At 37.6% G+C, this 26,185-nt stretch overlaps 1 long non-coding RNA gene across 1 annotated transcript in view; it reads left to right on the plus strand.

Annotated features, from left to right (window-relative positions):
* LOC106977432 (uncharacterized) overlaps positions 1–26,149 on the plus strand; it is a 47,660-nt gene extending 21,511 nt beyond the window's left edge. The window contains exons 4-5 of the long non-coding RNA XR_008300201.1: positions 9,380–9,670; positions 25,666–26,149. This is a non-coding gene — a long non-coding RNA (uncharacterized LOC106977432). The remainder of the gene's footprint in view (positions 1–9,379; positions 9,671–25,665) is intronic.
* Positions 26,150–26,185: the final 36 nt, after the last annotated feature.

Raw genomic sequence — 26,185 nt, forward strand, 5'->3', positions numbered from 1 at the left:
AACCAGAAGATCTGTCTGAAGATCTGATCCAGAATGTAGTAAGGAGAAACAAGGAAATGGAAAATGTGAATAAAAAAAAAAAGGTTAGAAGATATGGAAGATGGAATGATAAGATCTAACAGAGTTCCACATAGAAAGAATGAGAAAGGAGGAGAAACAATATATAGAGATAATGGCTGTGAATTTTTTTCTAGAACTGATGAAAAACCATAAATCCACAGATCTTAAAAGCAAAGGGAAAAAATTAAAAATCTAATTCAAGAAAAAAATCACAGAAATAAAAAGATACTTGAGTCTGAAAATATAAAAGGGCAAATACTATTTTACAAAAATAGTCCCACATGGTCAATACCAACATATGTCCTCATAAAATTCTTAGATTTCAAAAATTAGCATTCTTTGAAAGTGAAAGAAAATAAATCACTTATAATGAGGAAAACAGGCTGACTTCACATTTTTCCACAATATTCATTCCTAGAAGACATTGTAGATAGAGCAATACAGATAAAATCCTCAAGGAAAGAGATGTGACCCAGGAATTATATATCCAGTCAAACTGTTGCTGAAGTATAAAGGTAAACAGTTCTGAAAACACAAGATCCTAGGGATAATGTTTCCGTTGACTCATTTGAAGATTCTGCCAGTGAACAATTTTTTATCAAACAATAGATAACTAGAAAGCATAAGGTAGGTAACATTAAGGATTGCTGATAAATAGGATTAAAGCTAAAAAACAAATATGGGTATTATATTTACTAAACAAAGATAAACATTAAGAAAGATAATATAATTAACTAAAATTGGGAAATTATGGAGAAGAAAGGGAGGTGGAATGATGAGGCAAACTACTGATTAATTGTTGCTTAAAATTGGGCATTTATAATCCTGTCTAAAGATTAAACATTGACAAAAATACCAAGTCATAATTATCAGAAGAATTGCATGTCATAGGGGCACTTGTACCCCAATGTTTATAGCAGCACTCTCAACAATAGCCAAATTATGGAAAGAGCCTAAATATCCATCAACTGATGAATGGATAAAAAAATTGTGGTTTATATACACAATGGAGTACTACGTGGCAATGAGAAAGAATGAAATATGGCCCTTTGTAGCAACGTGGATGGAACTGGAGAGTGTTATGCTAAGTGAAATAAGCCATACAGAGAAAGACAGATACCATATGGTTTCACTCTTATGTGGATCCTGAGAAACTTAACAGAAACCCATGAGGGAGGGGAAGGAAAAAAAAAAAAAGAGGTTAGAGTGGAAGAGAGCCAAAGCATAATAGACTCTTAAAAACTGAGAACAAACTGAGGGTTGATGGGGGGTGGGAGGGAGGGGAGGGTGGGTGATGGGTATTGAGGAGGGCACCTTTTGGGATGAGCACTGGGTGTTATATGGAAACCAATTTGACAATAAACTTCATATATTGAAAAAAAAAAAAGAAGAATTGCATGTATAACCAAGCAAAATACCACACAGGAAATAATTTTTTAACCTTAAGAGCATGAATGATATCACAGTATAACAACTAAACAGTCATGGCATTCTTATGACTAAATAATTGTAATAATTATAATTATAATATAATTGTAAATAATTGTAATAATTATAAATGAGTTAAACTCATCCAGTAAAAGGGAAGAGTCAGATTGTATACAAAATAAAAGTAATTCTACACTGTAAAGAAAGAGAAACTTAAAACTGAAAGAAAAAAAGCATTAAATAAGACACTTCATATGCAAAAGGGTGCAATTCACAGAGATAAGAATTAGGGATACCTAGGGGCGCCTGGGTGGCTCAGTCAGTTGGGTGTCCGACTTCAGTTCAGGTCATGATCTCACGGTTTGTGAGTTCAAGCCTCATGTCAGGCTGTGTTGACAGCTCAGGGCCTGGAGCCTGTTTTGGATTCTGTGTCTCCCTCTCTCTCTCTGCTCCTCTCCTGCTCATGTTCTGTCTCTCTCTCAAAAATAAATAAAGATTAAAAAAAATTAAAAAAAAAGAGTTAGGGATATCTATGTACATATGACATAGCATCAATATAAGCATAGTCCTTAAAGCAAAAGTTAAGGTCTACACAGAGAAGTAGACAGAAGCACATTAATGGCAGGATACTTCAATTCATCCCCCAAGTCCATGACAGATTAAATATACAAAGAAACAAATAAGGATATCATGGACTTAAATAACATAATATAGTAGAGTTATTAATCAATTTTGTGATTCTGAAAACAGAGAATATATCTCATATTTTCCCAATTAAACAGGAAACCTTAATAAATTCCAAAAACAAACAAAAACCAAACAGTACAGACAACTTTCTCTAGAAGCAATACAAGAAAACTAGAAGGCAATAGCATAACAAGGAAACAAAAGCCCCACTTGGAAAATAAAATATCTTGGGTTATACAGCTCTTGGGCCCAAGGGAAAAATGGAATTGCAGACTATTTGGATAAAACAGTAATAAAAACATTACATATCAGAATTTATGTGTTACTGCTAAAAGAGTGTTCAGAGGAAAGTATTTTAAATATTTTTATAGTATATCACAATTTGGTTAGAATAGCTAGGGATTGTACTAGGGGATTTCAAAAACCTACTACATACATAAATATCCTATTTAATAAGCAAAAATCACTGGCAACAAAATTATAATCCAAAACTCAATGGAATTCTAGAAATCAAAGTGTCTTTCAAACTCTTACAATGTCAAAACAAAAATATGAGTCTGGATATTAGCAAGGCAAGTATTTATTAAGGGGGACTATTGCAATAGGGAGATACTCAAAACCTAAGCGAGAAACATCTCTGAGAAGGTGTGGGCAAGCAAAATTTTTATATGCACAGACCAGGGGACAGGTGACTGTGGAAAGAGGAAGGGGGACACTAAAATTGCAAGGAGGGTGGGTCTTGAACTTAATTAACTGTGTCAAATATTGCAAAAGCAGAAAGATCAAGGTAGGAAATTTTAGTTGGTGGTTAGGCACATGGGGTGGAGTTTGCATCTGAGACGGAGCAAACAATTACAGTGCAGAAAGTTTGCATAAAGGTCAGTGTCTAACTGTCTTTTAGCAAACTAACGTTACGTCAAGCATTAAGTTTGACCAGTTTTGTCACTGGCTATCAGTGGCTGCTTAAATGATTTTGTTTTTTAAGTGGATATAAATTGCATATGTATCAGGTCATGTTGATACAAACATATCCTAGACTATAGCTCTATAAATGTTCCAAAGTAGGTCTTATCCACAGGTCATTAAATTACAAAGCAGCTAGAATATTTCACCGTATTAACTAATAAGAAAGAATGAAGCATCCAAATGAAATTAAAGATCAGCAAAATAAATGTAAGAAAACAGAGAAGATTAAAAAGATAAAAGTAGAAACTACTTAATTATAAAATAAAAATGGTAGAATTAAATAAGCCAAGAGCTGGTTGCTTGAAAAAAGAAAAAAAAAACTTTTAAGTATGTTAATTAAGAAAAAAAGCACAAATATACATGATGCAATAATTTGGAAATTCTAGGTAAAATGGGTTTGTTTTAAGAAACTATAATATACCCAGGGTGACTGAGTGGCTCAATCAATTAAGCATCTGACTCTTGGTTTTGGCTCAGGTTATCATCTCATGGTTCATGAGATTGAGTCCACATTGGGCTCTGTGCTGACAGCATGGAGCCTACTTGGGGTCCTCTCTCTCTCTCTCTCTCTCTCTCTGCCCCTTCCCATGCTCTCACTCACTTGCTCTCAAAATAAATAAATAAACCTTAAAAAAAAGAAAGTAGCTGTAATATGCCAAACTGATCTGCAAAGAAACTGAAAGTCTAAACAAATTAATTACTTAAAAGAAAGTATAAAGAGCTATCCCACACACACAAAAAAACACTTTTTATAGGCTGTTACACTGCAACCTTAAAGGATAGATAATTCCAAAATTATTTAAGGTATTCCAGCACACAGAGAAAGAAGAAACCTTCCAAGTTCTTTATATGAAACAAGAATAATTTAGGTACTAAATCTGATAAAGACTATAAGGAAAGGAAATGCCCATTAATTTCACTTACTGATGAAATAATACTAAATAAAATATTAGGACATGGAATCATGCAATATCTTAAAAGAACAGTATGACAGAATGGGTTTATTTCAGGAATACAAAGGTGATTAAATATTAGGACATACATTTTATGAATAGATACAAAGAATATCAACTACAGACTTTGAAACAGGATTTGATCAAAACTTAAAATCTACTTTTGAATCAAAATGTTTATAAAAGAATAAGAATAGAATATACTACTTTAACATAAATCTAGTTTAATGCCCAAGACAGCTTCTGTTTGATAGAAAAATGTTAGAAGCACTCCCACTAACAAAAAGTTTAAAAAATAATGACTACTATTTTCACCAACGTTTTCCTAGCTAATGCAATTATCTTTATAATTTGGGGAAAAATTAGAAGTTAAAAAATATTGGAAATAAGTATGCTGCTCCCATTCAACATTGTACTAGAGGTTTCAGCCAAGGCAATTAGGCAAGAAAATAAAATAAAAGGCATCTAGATTAAAAAAGAAGTAAAACTATTTCTATCTGCAGATGACATAGTTTTATATATATAGAAAGTCCTAGAGAATCTACAAATCCATGGGGGCTAATAAATGAGTATAGCAATGTTTCAGAGATACAGCATCAATATACAAAAATAATTGTATTTTTATGCATTAGTAATAACAATCCAAAATTGAAGAAAATACTTCCATTTACAATAGTATTAAAAAGAACAAGAAAGTTAATATAAATTTAACAAAAGAAGTGAATGGCTCATAGTTAAAAAATAAAACATCATTGAAAGAAATTAAAGAAGACTGGAAATTGAACAAACACTCATGTTTATAGATTGGAATACCTAATGTTAAGATGACACTACTCCCCCACATTAACCTACAATACAATGCCTGTCAAAATTCCAATCGCCTTTTTGCAGAAATGGAGAAGCTGGTCCTCAAGTTCAAGGGGCAAGGGGCCTTATAGAGCTAAAACATCTTGAAAAAGAAACACAATATTCCAATTATAAAAATAAGTAAGATAGGGTCGCCTGGGCGGCTCAGTTGGTTAAGTATCTGACCCAGCTGAAGTCATGATCTTGTGGCTCATGAGTTCGAGCCCCACATTGGGCTCTGTGCTGACAGCTCAGAGCCTGGAGCCTGCTTCAGATTCTGTGTCTCCCTCTCTCTCTCCCCCTTCCCCACTCATACTCTGTCTGTCTGTCTGTCTGTCTGTCTCAAAAATAAACATTAAAAAAATAAATAAGATATAGGGATATAATGAACAGCGTAGGGAATATAGTCAATAACACTGTTACACTTTTATATGATGACTGACTTATTATGGTGACTATTTTGTATATAAATATCAAATCATGTTATACACCTGAAACTAATACAACATTGTATGTCAATTATTTTTTCAATAAAAAAGACTTTCAGATGTATAACAAAAGAAAAAGTTCAAAGTTCGAACACACAATTCTCCATTTGAAAACTTACTTTAAAGCTCCAGTATTCAAGGCTATGTGGTACTAGCATAAGGATACACATACAGATGAATGGAATGAACTGAGAGTCCAGAAAAAAACCCATACACTTATGGTAAAATGATTTTCAATAAGAGTGTCAAGACAATTCAATGGGGGGAAAGAATAGTCTTTAATGAATAGTTCTGTGACAATTGGAATCTACAAACAAATGAATTTAGAACTTAAGTACCACCCACTATACACAAAAATTAACTGAAACCGGATTAATACCTAGATATAAGGGCTAAAGCTATAAGAAAACATAGATATAGATCTTTGTGACCTTGCATTAGTCAATGGTTTCTTAGATATGGCACCAAAAGCATAAGCAACAAAAGAAAAAAAATAGATAAATTGGACTTCATTAAAATTAGAAATTTTTGTGCTTCCAGAACATTACCTAGAAAGTGAAAAGACAACCAGAGAATGGGATAAAGTGTTTTCAAGTCACATTTTAAAAAAATTCTGCAGGGGAACAGTTACCATAAAGTAAGTCGAAAGGTAATGGCTACTTGAGGAAATTCATTTTATATTTGTATCACAAAGGGATAATTTTCCTAATATAAAAGAGCACCTACAATAACTAAAGGAAAAAACAACCCAATAAAAAATGGACAAATCATATGACCAGATAATTCACAGAAAAGGTAATACAAATGATTCAAACATAAAGAAAAAGTAAACTTCTTTCACAGTAGAATGCTAGTTAATGTCCTGCTAAGTGATCATTTTTGAACTGTTTGATTAGCAGAGAAAATAATTTGATAATAATGTATTGTGTGGCTGAGCCTGTGGGGAACTAGGCACTCTAATTTCCATGAGAGGATGAATTGCCCCCATGAAGAGAGATTTTGGCAGTAACTTTAAAAGTTACAAATTCACATACCTTTTGACCCAACAGTTCTGTCTCTAGGAATTTGTCCTACAGATAGATTCAAATGTGTATGAACTAACATTTGTACAAAGTTATTTATTAAGATCTTAGTAGTTTAAAAAAGAAAACTTCTTTATGTCCATTCAAGAATTCTCTGAGCTGTATAAGAGAATGAGACTACTCTGTGTACTGAAATGGAAGGCTGCCATAGACATACTGTTGCATGTATGTAACAAGTAAGGTGCAGAAGACTATAGCCTTAAACCACTTGTCTAAAATGATCTGTGGTGTGTGTATGTGTGAGTGTGTTTTCTTACATGTTGTAAAATATCTCTGGGGGCTCCTGAGTGGCTCAGTCAATTAGGCGTCTGACTTTGGCTCAGGTCATGGTCTCGTGGTCTGTGAGTTTGACCCCGCGTCGGGCTCTGTGCTGACAGCTCAGAGCCTGGAGCCTGTTTCAGATTCTGTGTCTCCCTCTCTCTTTCTGACCCTCCCCCGTTCATGCTCTGTCTCTCTCTGTCTCAAAACTAAATAAACATTAAAAAAAATGTTTTTTTAAATAAAGTATCTCTGGAAGGATACATAACAAACTGACCAATATTGGCTAGGGGATGTGGTTGTGGTGAGACTTTTTACTGTTTATCCTTTGACCTTTTTCAATTTTATGTTTTAAGTAATCTCTACACCCAAGGTGGGTCTCACTCACAATCCCTGAGATCAAGAGTCATGTGCACTACCGACTGAGCCAGCCAGGTGCCCCAACTGTTTTCAGTTTTGAATCATGAAAATCATAATCTATTTTTAAGATAATGAACTAAGAATATAAAAGGATTTCTGTAAAAATAAGTAATGAATCTTTAAAAAAATTTTTTTAATGTTCATTTTTGAGAGTGTGATAGAGCATGAATGGGGGAGGGGGAGAGGTGGGGGTGGGGAGGGACATAGAATCTGAAGCAGGCAGTCTCCAGGCTCTAAGCTGTTAGCACAGAGCCTGACTTGGGGCTAGAACCCACGAACTATGAGATCATGACCTGAGCCAAACTCAGACGCTTAACTGACTGAACCACCCAGGTGCCCCCAAGAAGTAATTAATCTTAACCTCACATTTATGAACTATGTGTGAACAAAATTACCTCTTTGCTTTTTCCCCCTGAAATGGCCAACTTTTTTTGAATATTTGATAAACCACCACTAGTTGACTACTCTTTGAGCAATTCTGTCCTAGAACATTAAACATTAAGATCCCAAAGAGTCCACCACAGATGGACTCAGGATCTGTCTATATTGCCTTAGGACTAAGTATTATATTCTTATACCAGAAATTAAATGGGATCTTATTTAGAGAAATTTAGTTCTTAATTCAATTCAATAAATATTTGTTGAAAACCCATTATGTAATGTAACTTGTTATGGAGAGATGAATGTATCATGGCTACCGTTCTTAAGAAGCCCACAACCATGCTAAAATACCAAACTATACTTAGCCATATAAAATACGTTCCAAAGATCCTAGCAACACCATGGCAACTGGCTAAAATAGCCTTTTATAACACCTCTGTGCCTAAGTTTACATCTGAGAAGATATACATAAAATTGTTATTAGCAATTACCTCTATTGGGTGGGGTTAGTAGGAAGCAGATCAGGACTTGTAAGTTTTTAAATATTAAGAAAATGAAGATGGTGGCATCATGAGTGATTTCATTTAGTTTTAGGATTTTTGTTTTTCAAATGTAAACATAGGAACAAATCAAGAGTTTTAAAAAAAACAAATAGAAGGGGTGCCTCGGTGGCTCAGTCAGTTTAAAGTCCAACTCTTGATGTTGGCTCAGGTTATGATCTCGCGGTTTGTGGGTTCAAGTCCCACATTGGGCTCTCTGCAAAGCCCACTTTGGATCCTCTGTCTTCCTCTCTCTCTGCCCCTTCCCCATTTGTGTGCTCGCTCTCTCTCTCCCTCTCTCAAAAATAAATAAATATTAAAAAAACACATAAAATTATTTCTTCCCATAATGAAAACAAATTCTTATATACTGCTTTTCCAACAACCTTCACTTAACAGTATCAAAACTTGGCACTTTGTGTTTTCCTTGACCCTTGATAAATTAAGAATAAGTTTGTCTTAAGAAGAATGTATAATATTTCAAAGGATGAGATCATCAACCAAAATGTGAAACCTAGACACTGAATTTATTGTTTACTTAAGTAAGGGAAGGCTATGCTGATCAGACACAGTCTCACTGAGCAAAGCAAATACAGGTTTTATGGGAAATTTTGTTTGGGGAGGTATTGGTTACTGAGGAAGGAGTAGCTGAAAATCAGCCTTAGAGACATGGGTTATAGAAGCATGTTTCCTGTTCCTGAGGTGTGTTTACTGAAGTTGTCACTTATCAGTTAAATAGTTTTTAAAACCAGCTTTGGTGTTTGTTACCATGGCTATAAAAATATCCATCTTTTCCTAGGTTCCTGGGGATATTTTTTTATTCTTAAAAAATAAGTTATGTCTCTTTTTGCCTGCCCTGGATTTAAAAACTAGAGGTTATCTTACACTAAAAGGAAACAATTTCCTTAGTCTAACCATATTTGTTATTAAAAGGTCTTAATATAGTGTATTCATTTCCTATTGCCAGTGTAACAGATTACTGCATATTTAGTGGTTTGAACAACAAGAATTTACTGTTTTATAGTTCGGTAGGTTAGAAATCTGACACAGGCCTCACTAGGCTAAAACTAAGGTGTCAGAAAGGCTGCATTCCTTCTGGTCTCAGGGGAAGATGCTGTTTCGTTTTCCAGCTTCTAGGGGTTGCCTACATTCCTTGCCTCACCGCCCCCTTCCTCCTCCTCCAAAGCCAGCAACATAGCATTCCTTTGACTCTGCTTCCGTTGTCACATATTTCTCTGATCCTTCCTTCTACCTCTCTCTTTCCCTTATAGGGACTTTTATGATCACATTGGGTCCAACTGGACAATCCAGGACATTCTCCCCAAATCTGGTTGAAGGGAGGTCCAAGACTGGTATGGTAGCTCAACACCACCACCAACTGACCCTTCTGTCTTGCTGTATACCATACTTGGCAATGACCGGTCAGACTCCAGAATCATGCATGTGTTCCAGGCAAGAAGCATGAAATGGAAGAGGCGGTACCAGAAATAGTATTCAGCTTACATTTCATTTGCCAGAACTGAGTTATAGGACCACCTCTAATGGCAAGGACATCTGAGAAGGTAAGTTAGCTTTCTTACATCTCTAAAAAGGGAAGGAAATTGGAGATCCGTGTTGGAACAAGGGATAGATGTGCTAACTTACCAGAATGACTGCAAGAACTAGATGAACTTAACAAAGAACTTTGTCCGGTTACTGAAGAGCAGGGACCAGGTGCTAGAATTTTAGTGGACGACTTGCTACATGTGTTATGTAATACCTGGTGACAGGTTAGGTGTGGCTTCTACTCTCCTCCACTCCTCAGGGCTGAGTCACAAGAGATGAGGGCAAACCTGATGCAGACAGTTTCACCTTAGGACAGCCACCCCATCTGTTCCCTCCCCGTGTTACCCGTGTGTAATCCCCTGCTTGTTACATAGTCTCTTCAGGAGCAAATGCCAAGTCACATGCCTCCCAGTGCAGCTGCAACCCATCAGTGAGATTTCACAATGAATGCTTCTGTAAACCAGGTGCAATCTGACCTGCTAACATTCCACGTTTATCTTACTTTGCTACATTCTGGAGAGCTGAGTGGCAAGAAGGCAAATCTAAGGTCATATCCCCAGGGTCCCTTGGTCTGATGTAGGAGTTCAGACCAGCTGAAACCCCTTTTCTTGCAGGAACCAAGTACCTAAAAAAAATCATCCCTTTCTTCCTCTCCAATTCAGAATCAGTTGAAAGAGATACAGAATCAGACAAATGAAGGTCAAACTATCAGCTTCATAAAGCTGACTGGAAGACACGGCCAAGTGGGCACTCTCACACTTTTCCCAGAGTTATCCAGTAGTCACTGGCACAGTGGAACAACACAGTCTTCCCAGCGGAATAAAATCCCCGGAGAGGAAAGCTGACACGCTGTCTGCAAAACACTGGACTAGAGAGGGTGGGGGAAGGGCTGAGCTGTTTATTCTCCCCAGCTTCCCTAGGGAGGAGTAAATGAGGGGTGGAGAGAAGCTCAGTAATTCTCAGTTTTCCAGGAAGTTTGAGGTCACCAGGGAACAAATGAGCAGCCAGGTTAGAAAACCGTTTTGGTCTAGTTCAAATTACTGTGTATGGAAACACAAGGGGTGGAAAGAACTCTTCTTCCCTATATCTAGGAAAGCTCATTTTGTGTTTGTGTGTGCGTTGTTTTTCTTCTTTTTTCCTAATGTTTATTTCTGAGAGAGAGAGAGGGAGAGAGAGAGAGAGAGAGAGAGAGAGAGAGCACGCTAGAATGAGTGGGGGAGGGGCAGAGAAGAGGGACAGAGGATCTGAGATCTGAAGCTGGTTCCTCGCTGACAGCAGAGAGCCAGATTTAGGGCTCAAACTCATGAACTGTGAGATCATGACCTGAGCTAAGATGCTCAACTGACTGAGCCACCCAGGTGCCCCTGTTGTTTTTCTTTTTAATTAAACTTTTTTTTTGAGATAATGGTAGATTCACATACAGTTGTAAGAAATAATGCAGAGAGATCCCATCCAGCTTTCTCCGGTGGTAACATTTTGCAAAACCATAGTACAATGTCACAACCAACATATTGACATTGATACAGTCAAGGTACAGATTATTTCCATCAACACAAGGACCCTTCATCTTGCCCTTTTATAACCATGCTCATTTCTTGTCCCCCACACTCCAGAAAGGGTTGGTTTAATGTGCTCTACTGTTTTCATAAATGGTAGATTTCCTCTGATGTATTTTCCTTCCTTTTAATACACAGCAAATAAAGACACTTGCTTTCAATTTCTTTGTATCAGTAGGATTGTCTTTAGGCACCAAAAACGTTTTGCCTCTAGGCTTGTGTTAACACTCTTTTTGTTTGAGAGTCATATTACCTAGTCATATTACCTACAGTCATAAAACATTTCTCTGGGGAAAGGTGTGGGTAGGAAAATAAGTTCATTCATAAAATATCCTTCAGACATTCTTCACTAAGTTTGTAAATACCATGATCAATATAGATTTCATTTTTCCTTTGTTCAATCTCTGGAGCAGATTTTATTTTTAAGATGGTTGTGAAAATGAACTGTCTCCCTCCTGCTTAAGTCTTCAATAGCTAAATAGTGTTCTTTGATTGTATCAGAAACTAAAACACAATTAGAACTTTATTTTTTCTTTGTGGACCCATCATGACATACCTCAGTTTCTCAGGACATGTCTCTCACTGGGTTTACTTCATAGAATTTCTGGAATCATCTCAGAAGACTCCCAGAAATACCCTCACCTCACCTGTTTCACCACCCTGTCCCTCCAGTTCTCCTGGTTTTGAAGTCCCCTTCTGGCCTTACGTTTCTTTTTTTTTTTTTTTTTAAGTTTATTTATTTATTTTGAGAGAGAGAGAGCATGTGAGCAGGGGAGGGGCAGAGAGAAAGGGAGAGAGAGGGAGAGAAAATTCCAAGCAGGCTCCGTGCTGCCAGCAGAGAATCCGATGTGTGGCTCGAACCCACGAATGGTGAGATCATGACCTGAGCCAAAATCAAAAGTCAGATGCTTAACTGACTGAGCCACCGAGGCACCCCTGGCCTCACTTTCATCCCTAGCTTGGAGGCCCTACCACCCATCATCATTTGCAGGCTTCCTGACCCTCTCACATTCTTACTCTCCTGTTCCACCTGTACTGTAACCCCCAAACAATTGTCTTCTTCATTCCCATTAGGAGGCAACTTGGCGAAGAACATACCATATTAGGTTTTACATGTGACAAATATAGATTCAGATCTTAATTCTGAAGCTTTTATTCTTTTATCTATAGCAGACATTTATTAATTTTTGCTCACCATCATCCAACCCCTTTTCTTTTGGCAACAGCATCACAATTCTTTAGTGAATTACCTGTCCAACCCTCTAGGCTTGGAGGCAGCTCCCCTAAGCATATGAGCCTTGCTAGGACAAACAGTTCCTGTCTCTCTGGAACTGGACTCTGGAATGGAGTGATCCAAAGCATTAAGTGATTCACATAGGCAGCTATTTGTTTCTACTACCAAGACCTGTGAAAACATTTTGTCCTTTACATACTGGTTCATTAGCCTCCCCTTTGTTTTGATAGCTTGCACATATCCTATCAATGAAATTGCTTTTTATCTTCTATTAGCCAGAGTAATTTTCTGTTGTTTGCAACCATGAGACCCTAATGTGCTAGCGGTAGAAGCTTATATTAGTGCCTTAAATTCTGTATAATCAAGACAAATTACATATACATACATGGATGTCACGAGCATTAAATGTGAAAACAAACCTAATGGTTCTGGCATGTAAGAGCCACAATAAATCCATGACCTCTAAATTCAGGTGAAACTCCAACAGAGCTTGGCAATCTTTATTTGTTCTGGGCCATCTGCTTCTCCAAAATTCCCTCAGCAGATTTTACAAACATTTATAATTTTCTTCAAGCTGCCCATTTAGCCTCCCACTCAATCTCAACAGCCTGTCTTAAGCATAACAGGAGAATGTCAAGGAGACAGAGGTACTAGGTTTGCAGAACCTTGCAAGGTTTTATTGATCTTGTGATTCATGCCAGTGTTGTGATGTCTCAAACCTAGCTCATGAGAATAAACTTTTAGAAAACCATATATGATCAAAGCCATCCCAGATTGACAATGTTGATGACAACAATGGTAAGAGTCTCCTTTCCATTACCTACATCCTATAATAAGTAATACTTGGAGTGCTTCAGTGGTTCCTTTGGCATATAGGTACCACTGTGCAATATGCAGACTTAGACTGGGCAGATGGATGGAGTGGGGTTGCTCTGCTGTTGAAATTCTTTCTCTTAATTTGATGATGGTGGACTTGAAGGTCATATCTGCTAGTTTACCTTCTAACGTAGGCTTCTGGTATGCGTGGAAGTCAGTACTATTCAGTCTTTGAACAGCTGTTAGGATCAGAATGCTCCTGGTTTATTCCAGTACTGGAGACACTATTGGAAACTTTTTGTGCCTTTTTCCCAAACATCAGAATATCAAGATTACATGTGGCTCTAAATAATTAATGTAGTAAAGGATGCAAATTATGTCTTTTTTAATTGACATATAATTAACATACAGTGGTGTATTAGTTTCAGGTGTACAATATAATGATTCATCAGTTCTGTACATTTCTCAGTGCTCAAGATAAGTATACTCTTAATCCCCTTATTAATATTTCATATTTTATATTTCACCTGTGAATTATGTCTTGGTTACAAGAGTCTATAAAGCATTCTCAAAATAACAAAAATACAAGCATATCAGTGTAAAACAACATCAGCCATAAATTTATGCAATCTCAATAAGTAAAAAAATAGTGCTATAAGAGAAAGGAATCCTGACTGACTTCCAAAGGTAGTTTCAGAGCATCTAGAGCCAAACCTTGTATTTTCTTATTAATTTCTAGAAGCTTTTTGTATATACTTTTCTCTTTCTTTCCCTTCCCCCTCACTTTTCCTTACTCTTCCCTTCCTTCCTTTCTTCTTCTCTGCCTTTTCACCACAAATAATCTAGAACTAGCATTAAGTTTATTAGACATGGCATTTTCTCAGTACATATGTTGTAAATATTCTATTTATTTGTTTGTTTATTTATTTATTTTCCCACTTGAGAGAGAGTATGCATGCACAAGCAGGGGAGAAGGGCGGGAGGTGGGGAGAGAAAGAGAGAAAGAGAGAGAGAGAGAGAATAGAATCTCAAGCAGGCTTCACTCTGAGCATGGAGCCAAACATGGGGCTTGATCCCATGGCACTGGGATTATGACCTGAGCTGAAATTGAGCCAACCAGGCACCCCATCACATTTTTTCTATTTAAAATTTTGTTTTATTTTACAATTCTCTCCCCCCACAACTACTAAAGTTTTTCAATGTTTTCATATTTTTCCCTGGATGAAACATAATTTTTCTTCTTCTTTTTATTTTTTTAAATGTTTATTTATTTTTGAGAGAGAGAAAGAACATGAGCGGGGAGGGTCAGAGAGAGAGGAAGACAGAGACTCCCAAACAAGCTCCATCCACGCTGTCAGTGCAGAGCCTGATGTGGGGCTTGAACTCAGGAACTGTGAGATCATGACCTGAGCCAAACTCAAGAGTTGGATGCTTAATGGACTGAGCCACCCAGGCACCCTGAAACATGAGTTTTTCTTGTGATCCCTGATCAGTTTTATACCTTAGAACCACAGTAGCACTTGCTGGCTGGTTTCTGGCAGTCTCTTGACTAGATGGGCTTAAAGTACAGAGATGGTTACATTAGCCTTAGAATGAGGCTCTGGAGGCTCCAAGATACGAAGAAATTCTGGGTGCTCAGTCTCAATGCCAGTGACTTCACTGGCAAAAATAAGGTTTGTGGCTTGAATAAAAGGAAACACCTAAGCATCTGACGTCTAGTTTTTCCCGTGAGAGGAGCACATACCAACGTGGAAATGTTCAATGTTTCTGACCCTGTGGGCATATGTACAGCAGGCTGCTGCCTGGGACCATGTGTCTGGGCATCATGACGTTATTGAACATGATGAACTCTTGCTTATAGCACATTTATATGGTGGAAATGTGAGGATGTGAGGACGGCACGAGTAGCTGCAGTAACAACAGCTGCGGGTTGTGGACCCAGCGTCTGTGCTAACAACACACGGTGGGACGTGACTCAGAGTGTGGTCTCGTGACAATAGTTTGGGAGCAGTTTAGGTCTGAAACCCTGAGCATTCCAGGGAGAAGCTGGTCTTCGCTGGACAGTTTGTCCAAGAGGACAGAATGTGGCAAGGTCCTGGGAGCCTTGGCACAGCCACCGTGAAGTATCTGAAGGTGGTGCTGGCGAATGGGAGTTGATTATGAAGCTGCATGCAGCTCTTGATTTTACCAATCTCTGCATGAACTGATTTTGACAGTGAGCTGCTGACTCTTCTTTATGTTGAACTAAAATGGTGAATAATGGCTTGGTGGATACATTGGTGGCTTCTCCTCGGAAGACAGGGAAAGCCTTGGCTGGGATCACACTCCATCATGCCTTTGCACTAAAGGTTGTGCCAAATGGATAAAACTCTGTTTGGAGATAAGGTTTCCTTTAGAATACTTTTTTTTGGGATGCCTGGGTGACTCAGTTGGGTGAGTGTCTGACTTCAGCTCAGGTCATGATCTCACAGTTTGTGAGTTCAAGTCCCACATCGGGCTTGCTGCTGTCAGCAGGGAGCCTGCTTTGAATCTTCTGTCCCTTTCTCTCTGTGCCCCTCTACCACTTGTGTTCCATCTCTCTCTCTCTCTCTCAAAAAAAAAAATATATATATATGTATATATAATACTTTGTTTTCTTATTAAGGTTTCCCCTCCCAATTACAAGTTCTCAGAAGTAACTGATCTCCTCAAACTGAGTCAACACATCTATCTATTGAGAAACCTGTGGGGCTTTCATAGTCTTAAGCAAGGAGTTGGTTATAATGGTGTGAAGTTCAAGAAAGAGAAGGAATCTGGAGATTTAGATTTGGCAGTTAGCTGCATACAGATGGTAGCAAAAGCCACTGGAATAGAAAAAAGGGAGAGTGTTTAAAATAATAAGAAAAAGAGTTGAGGGTTGAATTGCAGAGAATACCAATACTTACAGAGAGGTAAAGGAAAAAGGTCAGCAATGGAAGTAAGAAAGTCATGAAATTAGAACAAAAGCCAGGGAGGAATGGTGTCACAGCAGCCAAGGGAAAAGAAATTCATGGAAAACAAATGACGCAGAGATTAAGTAAGGACTGAAAATGTGTTGGAATTTACATTTTTAAATGTTTATTTATTTTTGAGCAGAGAGAGAGGGAGACAGAGAATCTGAAACAGGCTCCAGGCTCTGAGCTGTCAGCATGGAGCCCGATGCAGGGCTTGAACACATGAGCAGTGAATTCACAGCCTGAGCCGAAGTCAGATACTTAACCAACTGAGCCACCCAGGCGCCCCAAATGTATTAGAATTTTAAATGAAGAACTCCTAGCAATGTTCCAGTGACCTGGGATTACAGTTCCATTGGACAGGTTGGGGTGCAGGTCAGATTTCTGTGCACCAGGTGAAGAAATGTAAGCGTGTGTGGATTTCTCTTTCAGGAATTCAGCCATGGAGACTGACTGGTAACTAGAGTTGAACTAGGAAGAACAGTTTAGGAAGGACTTTGTTTTTTCTTTTTTCCCAAGAAGGTATACAAGTGAAGTTTCAGAGGATAGTGTCAGAGTGTCTAGAACCAAGATAGAAGAAGAGCTAGTAAGGACAAAGTAGTTTAAGTTGAAAGAGCACAAGGGTGATGGAAGCCAGAGAAGAGAATAAAGGATACAAGGGAAGGGAGGTAGCCAGGCTCCAGGATGTCCCCCTATGAGCCCTGCATCCCCGTATTCACACCCTTGTGTCACCTCCTCCCATATAGTATCAGGGATGGTCTTTGTGACCGATTGGATACAACAAAAATGGTGCTATGTCACTTCTGAGATGAGGTTATAAAAGACACTGTAGTTTCATCTTGGTGCCTTCTCTCTCCCTCGTCATTTGCTCTGGGGGAGGCCAGCTGCCATTGCATAAGCAATCCTATGGAGAGGGCACACATGGTGACGAGCTGAGGCTTCTTGCTGACAACCAAGTGACAGGCTTGGGAGGGGATCCTCCAGCTCCATTAAGTCTTCATATGACCGCGGTGCTGGCTGACAGTTTGGATGTAACCTCATGAGATATTCTGAGGCAGCAACACTCAGCTAAGCTGTTCCCAGATTCCTCACCATTTGAAATGGTGTGAGATAATAAGTGTTTATTGTTTTAAGCTGCTAAGTCTCCGTAATTTGCTATGCAGTGTAGGGGAGGAAAAAGTTTTCTTCAACCCTGTTAAGGTCCCTGGCTGGGTCTGAAAATTAAACCGGCAAAGACAGATTAACAAGAGAAAAGCATACAAATTTAATACAAGTGTTATGTGACACAGGAGCCTTCATAAGGAAATGAAGACCCAAAGAAACAGACCTCAGTATTTTGATGCTAGGTTTGCTGGAGAGTGGATTGTTGTGGAGGAATATGATAGATGAAGGGAGTATGAGGTAACTGTAGTAGCATACTTAGCAAGGCCTGTTTGCTCGGATTCTTCTTAGTGTCCTTTTGTCTTTGGAGATAAAGATGCTCCTTTCCACCACATTTAGGGAAGGCGCCTCTCACATGAGGGCTTTATGACCCGTTTCAAGGCAGAAGGGTAGGAAGAGGGTCAGAGTGATCTTGCTTCTGCTTGTTTTCTCAAACTCCTTCAGCTTAAAACACTCAGTACTCATATTTTGGGATAGCGTGTTCTGAACCCCATCTGCATAAGTAGATAAATAATACAGGAGGGATTGGCTTTGGGCAGGAGGATGTTCTTTGCTTTCTCTGAGACATTATCAAGTCTGGTCATTTTTACAAGTTCTTATTCTTTAAGCTTATCTTTTATTGCTTACACTTGGTATCTTAAAATATTTCACATTCTAACTTACAACTAGACTTTAACTATTTTTATTACTCAAAAAAACCACATTAGAATCTCCTACTTTTTTGTAACATCCCATTGGAATTTGTCTATACTACCTCTTAGCTAGTATCCATTTAATGATTCATTTGAAAAATGTTTAAACTTTAGAGAATGTTATAATGTTATAATGTTATAAACTTTAGAGAAAGCAGTGGTTACTTTTAAAATAGTAGAGTGACAGATGAGCTATTTGCTAGTGTATCCAAATTATCCAACAATAAGGCTTTACTGAACAAAGCGGTATGGGTGTTAGCATAAAAGCATGAACAAATACCCAAATGGTATACTTGTGAAGTTAATAATTCAGGCAGAAAAAAATGATACATACAGAGAACCCATGCATGCCTGAAGAACAATCTGAAAACAAATCAAATCAAAGTTGTGTTCAAAGCAAAAATCATGTTTGCATGACGAACAGTAGAGTATCAGTGAAGACAAATGATACCCTTGATCACAGAACAATGAGAAATTCTTCCAGCAAGTGAGCGTAACTGCCAAATGGGATCATATAAAAGAAGTATGAAGGGAAAACTAATTTTGAGGATATAACCAGGTGGAACTGAAGCTGATTCTTGAAGTTCTGCTTCAGGTCATCCAAGAGAGTTGTGCCCCGCTTTTAACCATTAATGATAAGTATAAGATTCATGCAGGAGCGCCTGTGTGGCTCAGTTGGTTAAGCATCAGACTTCGGCTCAGGTCATGATCTCACGGTTCGTGAGTTCGAGCCCCATGTCGGGCTCTGTGTTGACAGCTGGGAGCCTAGAGCCTGCTTTAGATTCTGTGTGTCCCTCTCTCTCTGCCCCTCCCCTACTCATGCTCAGTCTCTCTTTCTCTCTCAAAAATAAACATTAAAGGGGCGCGTGGATGTCTCAGTCAGTTAAATGGTTAAGCATCTGACTTCAGCTCAAGGCATGATCTCACAGTTTGTGGGTTCCAGCCCCACATCACGCTCTGTGTTAACAGCTCAGTCTGGAGCCTGCTTCAGATTCTGTGTCTCCCTCTCTCTTTTCCCCTCCGCCCCTCTCACTCAAAAATAAACAAACATTAAAAAAATAAAAAAAATAAACATTAAAAAAACTTTTAAGTAAAAGATTCATACATAAACAATTATTCTGCTGGTGGATGTGACTTATTGCATTAATAAACTTGTGAATTTTCAGTCATTTCCATTATTTGTCTCAGACCGTTACTCTTGTATTCATTTTAGGAAGGATTTATATGCAAACCATTGTACAAATTTTAAAATGCCAAATATGCCTCAAAGAAATGAAAGACAGTGGGTTTTTTTCCTTAACAAAAGAGGTCTTTTTTGTTTTTGTTTCTGTTTTTGTTTTTCATTTTTTTATTGCAATCTATTCTCCTTTGTTGTATTTTGGGTTTCCCTAGCTTGGAGCAGGATGGACCACAGTGAGAGTCTGGAGCTTGGCAGGGTCATGGGACCAGGCAAAGGTGACAAGATTAACCGGCCCTTCTGTCAGTACAGAGAAGGGTTTAACAAGGTGGACAAGACATAGTTTTCATGGTTTCCCATTAATACTCTATAGGAAAAATTACAGTACTTGGGTATGGAAGATCTTGATTTGAATTCTGATTTTACTATTTAGTAGCTATGTGATACTGAGCAAGATATTTACCTCTCTGAGTCTGTGTCTCCCCCACAAAGTAGAGCTAATAAAAACCCTGCCATTATTACATTCTGTTTTTTTTCTTAAAAGTCAAATGAGCCCTGTATGAAATATTTGTGAAGCTATTTTTTAAATCTATAAACATTATTATTTTTATTGTTGATACTATTATCGTTTCTTCTTACCTTGAATTTTTGTGTTCTTGGCAAAAGCTTGAATGGTCTTTAAGTCTTGAATGCACTAGAGAAAGGCTAACAGCTAATGCTAAAAAAAAAAAAGGAAACAAAATCATGTCTTTTAAACAAAATTATTAACACATTTGAAATTAATTTTTGAGTCAAAAAATAATGTCTAAAACAAGTCTTTATCACTGGAAAATATTAAATATTTATTTCTTTTATTAAAACTTTTAAAAAATGTTTTATTTATTTGTGAGAGAGGAACAGAGTGCGAGTGGGGCAGTGGCAAAGAGGGAGACACAGAATCCAAAGCAGGCTCCAGGCTCCAAGCTGTCAGCACAGAGCCTGATGCAGGGCTTGAACTCACAAACCGTGAGATCATGACCTGAGCTGAATCAGGTGCTTAACTGACTGAGCCACCCAGGTACCCCACATATTTATTTCTTTGAGATTGCAAGGATTGTATTTAGCACCCTAGAACAAGATCTGTTTTCCCAACACTAAAAAGCTAACCTATTAGCATTTGCTATTGCAAATAGTTGTCACAAAAAGAAAACAATGGAGATTTAATTTATGGATTATATAAAAGGTGAGACCCTTAGTGTATTAAAACAATTTTTTTCTAATTATAAACATAACACATCCATTGAAGAAAATTTGGAAACTGCATATAAGTATGAAGAAGAGAATTATAACTCGTAACCACATTACTTAAAGATAGTCACTGTTAACATTTTTGCGTAGTTTTTCCAATTCCTTTCTCCCTCTTTTCTGCTTCTTTCCCATATATTAAAAAAAATGTTTTTTTTAGTGTTTATTTTTGAGAGAGAGAAAAAGAGAAAGAGAGACAGATCATGAGCTGGGGAGGGGCAGAGAGAGAGGGAGACACAGAATCTGAAGAAGGCTCCAGGCTCTGAACAATCAGCAGAGAATCCCAAGCAGGCTCCTTGCCTTCAGCACAGAACCAGACATGGGGCTTGATCTCATGAATTGTGAGATCATGACCTGAGCTGAAACCAAGAGTTGCTCACTCAATAGACTGAGTCACCCAGGCACCCCTAAAAATCTTTTTAAAATAATATCTGAAATTATTTCAAAGGTAAATATTTTTTTCTCCAAGTATTTTCCTAAGGGTCCTACGTTCAATGCTTTGCATTACTCCAGACTCCTTTTTTTTTCTTCCTTGTGGGAAGTCATCAATTCTATCATTGAATCCTAAGAATTCTTTCCTTTCTATCCTATTACCGTAGGCCTAGGCCAGGCTCTTTTCTCCTCCATTCTAGATTATTGAAGTAAGTTTTCTTACTGGTCTCCTTCTTTCTAGTCTTTTTGCTCTATAATTCATTTTATAGACCTTTTTAATGCATCATTACATTGCTCAAAAATATTGACTGTTTCTACGTTCTATAGCAGAGGTTGCAAAGTGGATCTCCAAGGCTGGATATAGTCTGCAAATTTGTTTTATTGCTCCAGTGTTCTGAACATTGTTTAATTAGTTGGAATCCTTTAGGTGGGTCATATGCTTCACTGATTTATGTTCCTCGCCTGGCTTCTAGGTTTCCAAGTATAGCTGAGCAGATTTTGCATTGTATAATTCCAGGGGGCACTATGTACATAGCACCCCCTACAGTTGTGCAGTGCACAACCTATATGATCACAGCCCGTCTTGAAGCCTCCAGATGTTTGAAGCTCTACACTCTAGTTTATATAATATGGCAAAGAAAACTGTTGTCTTGTCTAACCCTGTCCACAATAACGACTAATCAAGCCCATGACGTACTAAAGCCTAAAAAAAGGCTGACATTTCTAAAAGCATTTCGCTCTAAGACAAGTCTTAAAAAAACAGGAATATTCTAAAAGCCTTGAATTCTAAGATAAGCCATAAAGTTATTTTTTATTCAAAAGAAACATTTTGTTTTTCTTTTTTATCAAAATGGACCCCAAAGCTATCTAATCAGAATTACTGACTACCAAGGAACAAATGGAATTATCTCCTGACCTTGTGATTTTTTTTTAATTCAAAGACTTCTATTTTCTTGAATAGGTGAGCCAGTTCTGTATTAACTTGTCTCCTTTGCAAATGCAAGTTAAAACTCTAGTCAGTTCTTCAGTTTGTGTCTGAGTTTTGCAAAGTAAAGTTCCTTTAATCCTAATTCTAAACTCTTTACAATGTGGATCCTATATCCCCACAGTTTTCTCTTTTGCACAAATATTACACTGGAGACAAACCAATTCCCCTCTTCACATAAACTTCACAATGCTTTGTTGCATTTCTCCTTCCCCTAATCCTCTGCCCTCCTTTCCTTCTTCTCTTAACCTACATCACTTCTGTTTAAGGCCATTTCACTGCCACTGCCTTTGTGAAACATCTTTTGCCACTCTAGTTTCCATCTGTTTTTCTTGGAACTCTTTATGCCTGTATTGTCTTAACCTTATTTATTTGACGCTGTGTGAACCTGTATGTATATGAATTTTTTAAAAATTATTTTTTATCTTTTTTCTTAAAATTATTTTCTATCATTTTTCTTATAAAAGTAAAACTTGTCCAACTTAAAATACAGAAAATATAAAGGTGCAAAATGAAATGAAACACTTGTCATAAAACAGTGAATATCAAAGGAAAAGAAACCCTAATGAATATTTGTATAATCTTGGGATGAAATGGGGATATTCTCATGCCAAAAACATAAACCTTGAATTTAGAAACAATAATTTCCTTTGTAAAAGAGTTACCTTTCTACATGAACACAGGAAAAAATGGACAGCCTTTCCAGACCTTGATTAATAGCAGCATGTATCTTTATAAAGCTCTTTGTGCTGTTGTACAGATAGGGTAAAAATGTGTAGAATGTTGACACTTACAATAGAAACTGTTCATATCACCAGAGCTTTTGGTTCTGGACAGAATTTGGACAGTTCTGGCAAGAAAATAATGGAAAATTTGTAATTTCTGGGAATGAAACTACTAAACAGCAGATGGGAATTAATCACCATTCTTTCAGGCTTAGTGCTAAAGAGAAGCTATTGGATTAGTCATTAATACTTTTGACATCTGAAGAAATCTACCTTATTTTCACAGAGCCAAAAAAAAAAAGGAAAAAGGAAAGAAAAAAAAGAATTTCTTTCCCCCAAGGAAAATATAGTAAAACCTCTAAGTAATAAGTACCAAATAAAACACCTTCAAACTACTATGAATCACCGGTCTGTGTTCCAACCTATTGAGCGGGTGAGGTCCAACGATAGCTTGGGAAGTCCCCTGACTCCAAAATCTCTAGGCATACTCTCTACCCCTCACCTCATATGGCTTTTGAAGTTTTCATCCTTTATTATGAATAATTGATTTTTTCTCAAACTTACGGAAACTGTGAATCAAAGCTTCTGTAGTAAATTGTGTTTTATTTATTGGCCTATAATATGTAATCTAAGTAGAAAATGATGAATTTATTATGCAAATACAAGAAAGCCTTGGGAAAGTCCCTTAGCTCTCCCTTAAAGATCCAGAATGTTGTCTTTTAGAGATGGCAACTTGGTTGGGTTGAGAAGGATGGCGAATGGTACAGTGTCATAGGGATTAGTGTTGAGCTAGTTCTTTGAGAACAAGTCATTTTCCACATCAGAGGATGTATGTGGAAGAGTTTATTAAAATTATGGAAGCAGGCGCCTGGGTAGCTCAGTCGTTTTGTATCTGACTTTGGCTCAGGTCATGATCTCACAGTTAGTGAGTTAAGTCCCACATCAGGTGACCACGAGCCCCCTTTCGGGTGAACACAAGCCCTGCTTCAGGTGAACATGAACCTGCTTCTCTCACTCTCCCTCTCTGCCCCTCATGGGATTCTCTCTCTCTTCCTCTGCCTCTCGCTCACTTGCATCCTCTCTCTCTCTCTCAAAAAAAAAAAAAAAATTACATAGACACGAATGCCAATCCAAGCCTCCTTTTGTTACTGACCCCCTTCCAAATGAATTGTGTCAGTCACTGTTTTGCCTGCTTTATATTTAATAACATATTTACTCTTCTCAACAACTTGGGAGGTATGTAATATATATCCTTTTGTTTTGTGGTGAGGGCATTTGAGTTTGGGAGAGAGGAAAATTTATGTAAGAGTCCCTGAGGATGCAAGAGTTTTCCGTGTGGCCCCTGTATGTCTACTTTGCCTGAATTGTTTCTCCCATTCTTCTTGCACAGGATCCTAGTCCCTATCTGTCTCTCCCATCTATGTTGATAAATTCAAGTTGCCCAAATAATGGCTGGTAATCTGCAGTACAATTTCCTCCTCTTTCAAGACACTTTTCTGACCAGCTATTCCCCAAACTAGCTGAATTTTGGCTGATAGTCTCCTACTCAACACCAGCTAAAATTCTATGAAATTCTTGCCCCTTCCTTCCCGAAGATAAACTGTTCTCTAGCTCCTTCAAGACACTTTTTGGGACCAATATTTTAAAATAAAGTCTTATGCTAATGGTGCTCTGACTGATTTTTTCCATATTATTTTCCCCAAAGCCACATAGTTAGGAAGTAGTAGAGCTAGGATTTAGACCCTGATTGTTTAGTAGACTATACTGATAATTCTCCATTTTAAAAGTTACTGGTTGAATTGGTTTGCAACCTGAAATACCCTTTCTCATAGAAATATCCTTATCATAGAAGTGATCCCATGGTCTGAAGCCAGCTCTTTAGGATGTTATAACCACCCTGAGCTGCTATAAGTGGAAGAAACAAAGCAATAATGAAATAAAAGATTGGAATTAAGTGAATGAAAGAAGCAGGTTTTGACAGAGTCACCATAAAGTTTATTGTCCAAGTAGGAGACTTGGGAGAGTGAGAGTTGCTATTAATAATTACACTAGGAGAACAGGCATAAATGGGGACTATACTGGACACGCCAGCACATATCTTCAATCTAGGTGTAGGCCACAGCTGAATGACTTTGAGCAAGGCCTCTTAGCCTGCTTGAGCCCCAATTTCTTCACTGTAAGTGGGAGTGTTGACACCTAACTCAAGGGGGCAGTAGCGAGAATGAAACAAGAGTATACTGCACACTTGAATTTGTAAAGTACTGTATAAATATAACCTTTTAATAATGATAATTACTAATATTACTTACCTGCACCATCACACAGTATGTGAATACATATGTATGTATGTATAATTTTTTATTGAGGTAAAATTGACATATAATATTATATTAGTTTCAGGTGTAGGATTTAATGATCTGATATTTATATACATTGCAAAATGACTAGTGCACATCATCCACTGTATGTTAAATGTTGATTTGTATTGCTTTTCTCTTTGATACTCTCCCTGTCTAGATAGTCTCTTTGTAACTGTAGTAAGAGGCAGAGAAAGCAAACCAAGCAGTAAGAGGCCATAGGCATCCATTCCCTACCAGGGCACACAAACTACCTGGGGAATAAGTTGTTTCATTTCAGGAAAAACAAAACAAAACAAAACAAAACAAAACAAAACAAAAAAAACAACTTGTTTTTATTGAAGTATAATATGAATCAATGTTGTTGATTCAAAGGTCAAATTTATAACTACAAACCCCAGTCGTGAATCCAGCTGGAGAAAGGTTCATGGATATTCAATAACCATGAAGTTCTTGAGCCCAAGTTTATTTTTATTTACAGTCTAAAATCTGTACTCAGGTATTCTTATCCTTGATCCATGGTTACATCTCCCCCAGGTCTTCCTCCAAGGTGGCACTGATTACATCAATATGCTTAGTGATGATTTTCTTCATTTCTCATTATAATATTATCCTCAAGAGGAGGCTCATCTCTTTGGTAACCAGTGCATGCCTGGGGAGTCCTGCTTTGTGGAGCCCTTTACCTACGCCCTGGGCCAGCTTCCAATGTGTTCTTGGCTTACTCGGTAAGTAAGATCTGGTTGTCTCAAGTCTGAAGCACAATTTGATCTTCATTCTTTTATCTCTTGTCTGAGAGCCAGCTATTCAACTTCATTCTTCTTTATTGCTGACCAGGGCAATTTTCCCATAGAACTGAAAACCCTCCAAATACCCATATCTATATGTCCTTGTTTTCCATTTTCCAAGGCTTTTAACCAAATATAACTGTTATTTACAATTCTATGTAAATTCTGTGTGTGTTTCTTGCATTCTGTTAGGATTCATTTATTTGTACATTCAACAAATGTTTATTGGGCACCTAGTATATGACAGGCATTGGTATAGGTGTAGAGATAATACAGTGTGAAGACTAAGTTTTTGTTTGCATTCAATTGGGGAACACAAAAACAACAAATAAATAGATAATATATTAAATAGTAAT

Source organism: Acinonyx jubatus, chromosome B4 (genome assembly GCF_027475565.1).
Source record: "Acinonyx jubatus isolate Ajub_Pintada_27869175 chromosome B4, VMU_Ajub_asm_v1.0, whole genome shotgun sequence".
Taxonomy (NCBI): domain Eukaryota; kingdom Metazoa; phylum Chordata; class Mammalia; order Carnivora; family Felidae; genus Acinonyx; species Acinonyx jubatus.